This window comes from Gigantopelta aegis, chromosome 1 (assembly GCF_016097555.1).
Source record: "Gigantopelta aegis isolate Gae_Host chromosome 1, Gae_host_genome, whole genome shotgun sequence".
In the NCBI taxonomy this organism is placed as follows: Eukaryota; Metazoa; Mollusca; class Gastropoda; order Neomphalida; family Peltospiridae; genus Gigantopelta; species Gigantopelta aegis.
Window position 1 is genome coordinate 27,940,018 of NC_054699.1, and position 10,861 is coordinate 27,950,878.

At 34.0% G+C, this 10,861-nt stretch overlaps 1 protein-coding gene across 1 annotated transcript in view; it reads left to right on the forward strand.

Moving 5' to 3' along the window:
• LOC121374075 (phospholipid scramblase 3-like) overlaps nt 1-2,347 on the forward strand; it is a 44,004-nt gene extending 41,657 nt beyond the window's left edge. The window contains exon 12 of the mRNA XM_041501021.1: nt 738-2,347. The gene's annotated coding sequence lies outside the window, so the exon portion shown is untranslated. The remainder of the gene's footprint in view (nt 1-737) is intronic.
• Nucleotides 2,348-10,861: the final 8,514 nt, after the last annotated feature.

Below are 10,861 nucleotides of genomic sequence, written 5' to 3' on the forward strand. Positions count from 1 at the left end.
TTACGTACGATCATAAATTTTACAAAAACACATCAAGTAACACAAACTTTCCTATGTTTTACATGCAATTGCCATTCGGCAAGGATAATTTTATATTCAAATATCCGAAAACACGTTAAAAAACACATCCAATTAACCGTTGGATTTTGTATTGTCATAATGGCAAATGGTTCCGTGCAGGACAAACATATTCAAATATCCGAAATATACAATAATCCGACATCCAATTATGTGGATTTGACTGTAATAATAAATAAGTCATTTTTAATAAAGAAAAACAAGTTTACATGCATTACATTTTCCTTATCTATATTGAATTTTATCATTTGTAATTCCACATTCATTAACTTAATGATTATCTGTTATTTCTTTTATGGTCATTGGGGGTATGGGGTACACGAGTTTACAGATGATTATTATTTTTTTGTTGATACCCAGTCGAATGTAAATGAAATAACAGACAATCCTTATAATTAAATTTGAAAAATACTCAATGTTATTTCTTTTACATTCATATTTTATTTGGATTTTTGTTTTGTTTTTCTAGATAATAATGCTCAGTAAGACAAAGTACTAATATAAAGTGACATCACGACTTTACTTTTATGTTCATTGAGAAACGAACAAACTCTCGTTGATATATGACGGGACCAATGGAATGATGTTAAATTGTCATGAATGTAATGGAAATTGTATTATTAATTTTAAAAATGAGTATGTTTTTTTGTTATTTTCAGATTGTTTATGATGATTGTACACCATTGTGTCTGACCCGCTTTGTCTGTTTCTCGCTGACGTGGCTCAAGTTCATTAGATTCATTATTTTGTAGTCTAACATTCTCAAGGCTCAGCAATGACTTTTTAAATTATATTATTACTGTGATTTAAAAGTTCTGGTAAGAATTATGAGTGTCTTTATGTTCTTTACTTTTTATGGAAAACACAATTTACATAATTCATTGGTGAAGTGTATACTCTTTAGTTTAATGTGTTCAGAAACATTTATAAAAGTGGTGAGGTACACACGTGTATATATAATACCTGTATGTATTTACAGTCAGACCTCTGTAGACAGATATTCACTGAATAACCAGAAACGATCAAGACTAAATTAATACAAAAATGTTTACATAGTTTTTTAAGACACCATGCTACAATGGATATTTAGACCCAAGTGACAATTTGTATGTTTAAAAACATTTTTGTTATGCTGATAATGATCATACATAGACAAAGATCAGAATTCCTCCCCCCCCCCCCATCCCCCACTCGTTTTTTTAGGATCACCACCACCCTCCCACAGTTCTTCATTACAAGGGGCATAACTCTTGCCATATTAATTAGTTAAAAAGCTGGTGTAATGACGAAGTGACAATCATGTCTGTTGTATAAAGGAGTGACTGAATACATAGAATACTGTACAAGTTTTCATTGGGTATAATTTTTACGAAACGAATGAACTTTCCATGTTAGTATCTGACCCCACTTTTGTTTTGTCAGACACCATGGGAAGTTCACGAGTTTTGTAAAAATGTTATCTTGTAAAAACAAGTGTGGTATTTTATTTATTACTCACCATCAAATAATGTAAAATCTGACAATCACTTCCAACATTACGAGACATACATGTACATGTACGAATACACACAGCTTAGACCAGGGAATATGACATCACTTACCGAAATGATGTCATTTAGCTATTAATATGCACCACCAGGTGCCTACAAAATTTTAATGACACACCCAGACATTCATCAGATGGGTAATAAATATACGTATTGCATATGTGGGTGTGTTTCCCACACATTAATTTACTTCCCATTCCCATCTGTTGTAATAAGGACTGGCTGTGTATATATCTATATATATACATACATGTATTGCATATGTGGGTGTGTTTTCCACACATTTACTTCCCATCTCTGTCAATTGCAATAAGGACTGGCTGTACATGTATATATACACACATTACATTACATACACGTATGTGGGTGTGTTTCCCTTATTTTTACTTCCCATCCCTGTCTGTTGTAAAAAAAAAAGAATGACTGTATATATCTATTTATCTTGCAATCACTGTTTCTATTGACAGAATATGAAAACGGATAAAGCAAAGTCATATCCTACTACTAGCAGGATATGACTTTTGACGTCACTCTTGTGACATCACACATAGCTACATTACAAAATTGCTTGTTTGACCACTAGATCATCATACAATGTCGCTGAAATAACAGAAATAATAGCTTTTCCCCTTAAATTTGTGGTCTGCAGGATAAAAATAATAACTAGTTAATGACGTCGGATATCTGCTTTATCCTCTTCAGGCCAAATGAGAAATTCCCATTCTTACCTTCACAGGATAAAGCAGATATCCGACATCATTAACTAGTTATTCTCTATATACATGTACATACATGTAATAAGGACTGACTGTATAATATATACACATATTACATATGTGGGTGTGTTTCACACACATTAATATATTTCCCATCCAGGCACATGGATTTTGGTCTAGAGGCTTCGTCTGAAATAGGTTTTTGAGATGCTTTAAATTTATTGTTGAGAAAATTGCCACACCATAGCTAACATTAAGTCAAACTTATAGTAGAGGTTTAAAACTTTGAATATATTTTTGTACTGTAATGCAAATTGTGTACCTCAGTTTCATGTTTAAATCCTCTCTTATGACATCTAACATTGAGCCAATACCCACCAACTCGAGCGTTTTTTTTGTTTTTGTTTTTTAATGGGCTTTGTGTCTGTTTATAATATACATTACACTGCATATCTTCAAGCATTGAATTTGGTCTTTTAAAAATGTTATGTTAGTATCTTGCCAGAATGTTAATGATATAATGTAATGTAGGTATTTTTTGGATTCATCTCATAATCTTACGCTTCTGACACAAAATCTGGAAAACACGTAATCATGGAATCCTGTTAACTTAGGAAGTTATGAGTCTGGAGCCAATTTCACAAAACATCGTAAAGTTACGTCTGCGACTAGCAATTTATACCTGTCCTACGTTTTCATGTGTTTGAAATCTATTTCATGCAGAAAATTACATCATATCGAAAGGTGGAACATTGTAAGCCTAAAAGAAAATGAAATATGTATACTTCAAACTACATGTATATTTGTTGTAAATTAATAATAATATGAATAGTGGTTTAGTTATAAATGTATGGTTACGTGCAATGCAATGTTTTGAGAAATTGGGCCTGGGTCTTGTAAAGTGTAGTTTTTGCCTGTTTATAAATAAATACCATCAATCTATAAACATACATATTTGTAGATCTTATAGACAATAGGTTTTCCTTCATTCTGAAGTAAATATTATTATTGTATCTGTTCATAATATACTTAGTGATATCTTATATGGAAGATCATTTTGTGCTTATTGTAAAATAAATATTATAATTATATCTGTTTATAATATACATACTGATATCTTATGGAAGATAGTTTTTGCTTCTTTTATAATAAATATTATAATTATATGTTTATAATATACATACTAACATGTTATAGAAGATATGTTTTGCTTCTTTTTAAATTAAATATAATTGTTACTTGTTTACATTATAGAAACTAATTTTATACATATACATGTACATGTATGTAGAATTTAAGATACATGTATGGGGGGTTTTAAAAATAAATATTTGATGTTTATTACAATAATTATGCATTTTTGATCTACTATATGGGGGAAAATATAATGTCTTTAATTTTATGGATGACTTTTATTAATTATTTTTTCATAGATTGTTGTGGTTTTGCAGGGTAGCTACATGTAGCTTGGGGGTTTGGTTTTTTTTATTTATTTATTACTATTATTTTGTATTGCTTTGTAAATTACATTAGCTAGATGTTCTCTATGGAAACACATTGTATACATGTATGAATGCATTTTGATTTGTTGATTAATACATTGTTTTAACTAGTATCTAAAAAAAATCATTTTACATTAGTATCAACCTGGAATTTTACATAAAATGTTTTTATCTTTTTTCTCTCTTTTTTTCGCTCAAAGCACAGACTAACAAATAAGTTACAAGCATGATGGCTCAAAACAGACCAATAAACAAATAGGTTACAAGCATGATGGCTCAAAACACAGACCAATAAACAAATAGGTTACAAGCATGATGGCTCAAAACACAGACCAACAAACAAATAGGTTACAAGTATAATCCATGTAGGTTACATTATAAAAAATTTTTTTAATATATATCTTTTACAGTCTGATTGATTTTAAGGTAATACAATGTACATCTGACACAAGTTTCGTGTACTTTCTATTTAACTGTCCCTTGTTTGCTAGACACCGAGATCATGGCTGTATTGTAATTCTGATAAACTGAGTGTCCATGAGGCACGCAAACCACTGCTCCCGTATTTTGAGGACTATACATTAATGCATCTTTAAGAAACCCGCTCCCCTGATTTGACATGTCTTTTTAAAGGTACTATTCATGTATATACTAAGAAGGGCTGTTTTATAAGCTGCATGTCACTTGAAGTATTTACAGTACCAATTCATTTGTGCAAGATAAACGGTATTGCTTCATAGTTCGTTGAGTATTCTCCAAAGCCTACACGTTGTATATATGACTACAAAATAAAATTTACAGTACCAATTCATTTGTGCAAGATAAACGGTATTGCTTCATAGTTCGTTGAGTATTCTCCAAAGCCTACACGTTGTATATATGACTACAAAATAAAATTTACAGTACCAATTCACTCGTGCAAGATAAATGGTATTGCTCGTAGTTCGTTGAGTATTCTGCAAGGCCTACATGTTGTATATATGACTACAAAAAAATTTAAAAAATTGACAACTGCACTTAGCCAGGAAGTATTTTGTTTTCAGAATTTTGATTAGTGATATTTCTAATCAATTGAAAATTCATTAGCAGCTACTGTTTAATGTTTTAAATTTGTGTAGTGATATTGAAAATGTGCGTAGCGAATCATAACGCGATACTAAAAAAAGTTCCCAGCTTGCTGTTTCTTTATTATCTGAATTTCGGCCAGAAATACATGTAGGCATGGACTAAGAAAACAAATGTAGTGCAATACTTGATGGCTTTGGATATTGATTTGTTAGTACCGTATATCTTCGGCTATAAGTCAAGGGTTTTTTTTTTCATCAAAATATTATTTTATATAACTTAGAGGGTCGGCTTATGAAGGAGGTCAGAAAATTACACAGTTGGTTTTATTATTTTTTTTGCATTTTGGGGAAGGTATTGCAAGTTTTTATTGTTGAATTATCCCAGTGTTTATACTTGAAGATTTATTCCCTTTTGATGCCACATGTAATAGGATTTGATTGAGAATGGAATACTGCGGTGTACAAAGCTGAAGGTTTTAAAATATTTTATTTGTTCAAATATTGTATATGTGAACCATTTATTAATCTCATTTGCTGAAAGTAAGAAATGCTTCAAAATTTGTTGTAATTTTTTTACGGGTCGACTTATTATGAACTGGTCAATAAAAAAATAATATGTTTTCAGGGCTTGAAATTAGGAGGTTGACTTACAAGCAAATATATATGGTAATAAATTACACTGTACCCTAACCCTAACACAAAAATCTTTAAAAAAAAATATATAGGTCATTGGGTCGGTGTATGAGTTACTAATGGGAAGTTGTGTTATAGCAGGAGGTTACTTAAAAGGTTTTCTGAACAAAATGTCTCATTTACCAATGTTGGCCATCCAGTACCCTTCAATCGAACAATGTGCTGGGGTGTTAGTAGGTTAATTCCTTTCCTGGTTTTTTCTTGTTTGCTCAATTCAGGGTTCTTGTAAACAAGGATTTGTTTTTGTTTAGTTTTTTTCACTAATGGATTTCATCAGTTATCGTAGTGTGGTTATTAACACTGGATTCATAGCTGGTAGGTACTGGGTTCGAATCCCATTTCCAGCTCCATTCCAGAGTTGGTGCACATTGTGGTGGAAGGGCATGAGGATACGTACTACATGTTTGTTAGAAACATCTTACTATCCGAGAACACCTGGGCCCTATTCCATGAAGTGATCTTAGCCCTAAGATTACCCTATGCACTTAAGTTGATCTTAGGGCTAAGATTGCTTCGTGGAACGAGGCCCTGCATGGGGCCTAATTCACAAAGGTCTCTTAGGCTCTGCTAGACAACAAAGCATCCTCTTTACAAGTCTTTTAGCATTGCACTGCGAGATTGCAAAGTTGAGTTTGAGTTACATACTGGTAAGCCATAATTACATTGGTGTGTGCACATGCAGTTTTGTGTTTGCTGTAGTTCACAGGTTTAGAGTGTGGCATATTTATAGTCCTTCCCATGCAGTCTCTGTGAACATTGTTGTTTTTGTTGGGGTTTTTTTTTTGGGGGGGGGGGGGGGGGTTGTAAATAATTTTAGTTTGATTTGACATAATAATAAAAGTAAGTGGGGTTGTTGTTTTTTTTGTTTTTTTGGGGGTGGGAAACCACGGGGGTTGTTTTTTTGGTGTAATTTAATAAACAATCGGCTCAGAAATAAATAACTTGTGGTACATATACTACATGCATAGTAAGAAAAACAACGTTCCCAGATGGGAAGGACTACGCATATATAGTAGTTATGTTAGTTTTCATTAGCTCAGTTCAGTTTCATATACATAAATATGTGTATTTCGATGACTGTGTATTTATTTATTTTATAACTTTGTATATAGTACATATTTATTAGCTGTATGTTGTAGTAGTGTTAGCCTAGCCAGCTCTATAAGATACCTTGTATAACAGCCACCTGTATACAAAGGACACTTTATAGAAGAATTAAAGGGCAACTTATGTAAGAACTACATATACATGTCGTAAATACCACCATGTATAACAAGCACCTGTTTATAAAGGGTAACAATCACCTCACTATAAGCAGTTAAGCACACCAAGTAGGACACATTACACATATGTAGTAGTGTTGATATAAAGTGCTACTGGCAGTAGGTAGTGGGAATATCTGTATTAACTCGGTTGGTAGAGCGATGAACTTTCATACTTGCACACATAAACACACACATACACATACAGACACTGAGACACGCACACATGCATACACAAACACAGACACACAAACACACGCAAACACATACATGTACCTGTACACACATATGTATGTACACACAAACACACACACAGACATGCACACACACATATACGAACACACATGCAAAACACACACACGCACACACACAGACACACACACACAGACACATGTGTATGTACTGGACAGATGGCTGTTGAAATGAGGTGACCAGCTGGTGAGGTTGGACTTTACATATAATATTAGTTTACAATAATTTTACTCTTTTTTGTATTTGCTCTTTACATATTGTTATCACAGTGCCTTGGCTATATTTTCATCTCCCTCTTTTTATTGTGACCTACACATGTAGCTGTATACAGTCAGACATTTTATATTTCACTGTTTTTATTCTGGATGTTTTACAATCAATTCAACTCATAAAAACTTGGGATTTAACGCAAATTGAATTCGTTGACTATGCCAATCTGAGGGCCTCGCGGAAGATTAGCTTTTGCTAACAGAGTTACCCTCACTAAATAAAATAATTATTATTATTATTATTATTATATTACTACTATTATTATTATTATGACTACTATAATCAGCTACATGTACATGTATTTTATCTCACTGTCTTTAACAAATGTATCTTCTATGAATATTTTTGTATACTCCATGCAGTCATCTATGTTATGGTCATATTTATATCATATAAGAATAAATTAGTTTACATTTTGTTCATGTATAGGTTGTTATATAGTACTCTTTTGTATTAGAATGCTTTTTATTATTATCTTCGTTTACTCTGTATGTTAAGAACTAAAGTATATATTATTAGCTTGTAAACACCAGAAAGATGTACATTAACAGGCCCGTACGCAGATATTTATATGGGGGGGTGCATACTCGAGTTAACAGAGGGGTCCGGGGGCATGCCCCCCCCCAAAAGTTTTTAAAATCTAGAATGCAGGAGGTGCATTTTCCTGCATTCTGGGAAGTAAATTTGAAATGTTTCTTTGCCTCAAAATATGTCAAATGACTATTTTATTTTTTTTCACACATCCACGGACGGACCTCAGCAAACTATGGGGGTGCATACGAACCCCTCGCACCCCCTCTGCGTACCGGCCTGATTAAACAATTTGCCTTCCCAATACTTAAAAAATAATCAATCTTTTAATGTTAGATGAAGAACACGAAGGCCTAATCTGCTTCAGTCACTGCAGTGTACACTGTATGGGTAGGTCGGTGTGGGATAACAAATAGAACTGGCCGTGTCCAAAGTTTTAGTCTGTAAACGTTTCTGAAATTTTTCGAAAAGAAAGGGTTTTTAGGTTTCAAATTATAGGCCTATTGCTTTTCATAACTCTAAGTCTCTTATTACATTTATCCTCCCACCACCACCACCCAAAAAATTTAAAATAAAAATAAAATAAAGGACTACCCGGTACTGTCATTTTCACAAATACTGTTTATCTCAGCCGTTTTCATTTCATGGTGTACTTCTTCACTCCACACATGTAGATATCTGGCCCTTATCAATTTATTTACACATAATAATTACTTGAGTATATATTTCACGTATATAACTATTCACTTAAAACAAGCATTTGATTATTATCCATTATAAAATACCAGAACCTAAAATAGATAAAATATGTGATGAAAGAAGTGGGGTACACGCAAACCTTGATATTTGATCGATCTATCTATTTGCGTGGGAAATGTATTAATATTTGACATCTTCAGGAAAATACTATTTAATGACACCCAAGTACATTGTTTTACTGGGAGCGATCAGTCTATTATATATTAGCTAGCATATCCAATGTAATCAAAGTATGTGATATTTTTCACTCAGACCACATACTTTCAGAATTTCATAACTTTGCAAATTAATCGAGGTCACAGCAGTACGTTTATTGACATTTAAACACGCGTACTACGCTGACACTCCATAATTGACGTATGCATTCATACTCATCAAACAAAAACATTTCAATAGCAACTTTACACTGAAAGCTGTTCAGCGTTCAGAAAACAAAACATATTAAGCACTAGTTTATTTTTATGTAAGGATATCCAAAATGACATAATATCATTCGAGTTTGACGTCATTTCCATTCAAAAAGACACCGCGTCACATATTCATATTCTTACGTCATTTGAATATGTAGTAATGGCAGACTGGAATTAAAGTTGTGTATACAGTTTACAAAAACACCTTGTATTAAGCTTGAGAATTATGATAAAGAGATTATTACAACAATGTTTACTAGAGTTTCGCATAATACAATTTATTCCTAATATAAGATATTGACAATACCGAAAAACACTGATAATAACATATTATGTATATATATATGTAAAGTCCATCAGTGGAAACGTATAGGTGGATGCCATGATTGCTGAATGTGACACCGCGTGATCAATATGTAACGTAACTCGTGCAGGTAGTAGGCCTTCCCTATTACTGTTGATGAATTTTTAAGTTAATGTCATGCTAAATGTAATACAATGACTGTTGCTTTATTCTGCACTGAGTGATATAATTAAGAAAACAAGGGATGAGGCAGTTAGGCCTATTTGTGAAACAGTTATTAATATTTTAAATATACTGAAATTGTCATTCACTTTTTATTAAACATTTACCTCCCTTTATGTCTGTTGTTCAGTTATTTCAATGCCAATGCAATCTATGTAGCTTCCCTGCCGGTGGCCTCATTGGGCTATTTCTCGTTCCAGCCAGTGCTCCACAACTGATGTAACAAAGGCTGAGGTATGTGCTACCATGTCTGTGTGATGGTGCATATAAAAGATCCCTTGCTGCTAATCGAAAAGAGTAGCCCATGAAGTGGCGACAGTGGGTTTCCTCTCAATATCTGTGTGGTCCTTAACCATATGTCTGACGCCATATAAGGGTAAATAAAATGTGTTGAGTGCACTGTTAAATAAATTCTCTGTAGCTTGGCCATGAATAGACCAGAGCGTTGGGGAAGTCGTCCCCCCCCCCCCCCCCCCCCCCCATCATCTGTGAGGTATAAAGGCTATTGAGTGCCTGCAAAAGAGTTTCAGTGAGAGTTTTCAACAGACCAACGAAAGGAATAATGATATGTGGGTTGTTTTTTGTTTTTGTTTATTTCATTTCTACTTACTTTCGTGCTTATATCCAATTACGGTTCAAATACATTGTCCTGGACACATACATCAGCTATCTAAGCTGTCTGTCCAGGACAGTGGGTTAATTGTTAGTAGTTGGCGAGAGAAAAGATGGTGTAGTGGTATTACACTTACCCAATGAGTGGTAAAAACTCGCTGTGGGTGGGAGCCAGTACTGGACTGCAAACCCAGTACCTACCAGCCTTATGTCCGATGGCTTAACCACGACACCACCGAGGCCAGGAAGGGAAGGGAACTGTATTAACATGCCCACATCCTTACGGTTCAGGCACGCCCACCATGGACTCGGGGTTCTAACTTCGCCAGCCCACGATTCCATGGCGGGGAGGTCCGAGGCCAGTATGTGCGGTTGAAAACACTTCAGTTTTATACTGCTCACAGTTTGCTGAGGATAATAGATTGCAGACCCTCTAGGGTTAACGTGTTCGACATTACCATACAAAGGGTGCAACAGGTAAAACGTTTGATGAATTGAACATTGTAAGAGATGGAAAATCCACAACAAGGCATAGGATTAGTGCACCTATAAAAACTATTGTGGTGACACGCACAAAGACCACCGGCCTCAGGCTGGTAGGTATAGGGTTTGCAGCCCGCTGTCACCCAGAGGAGT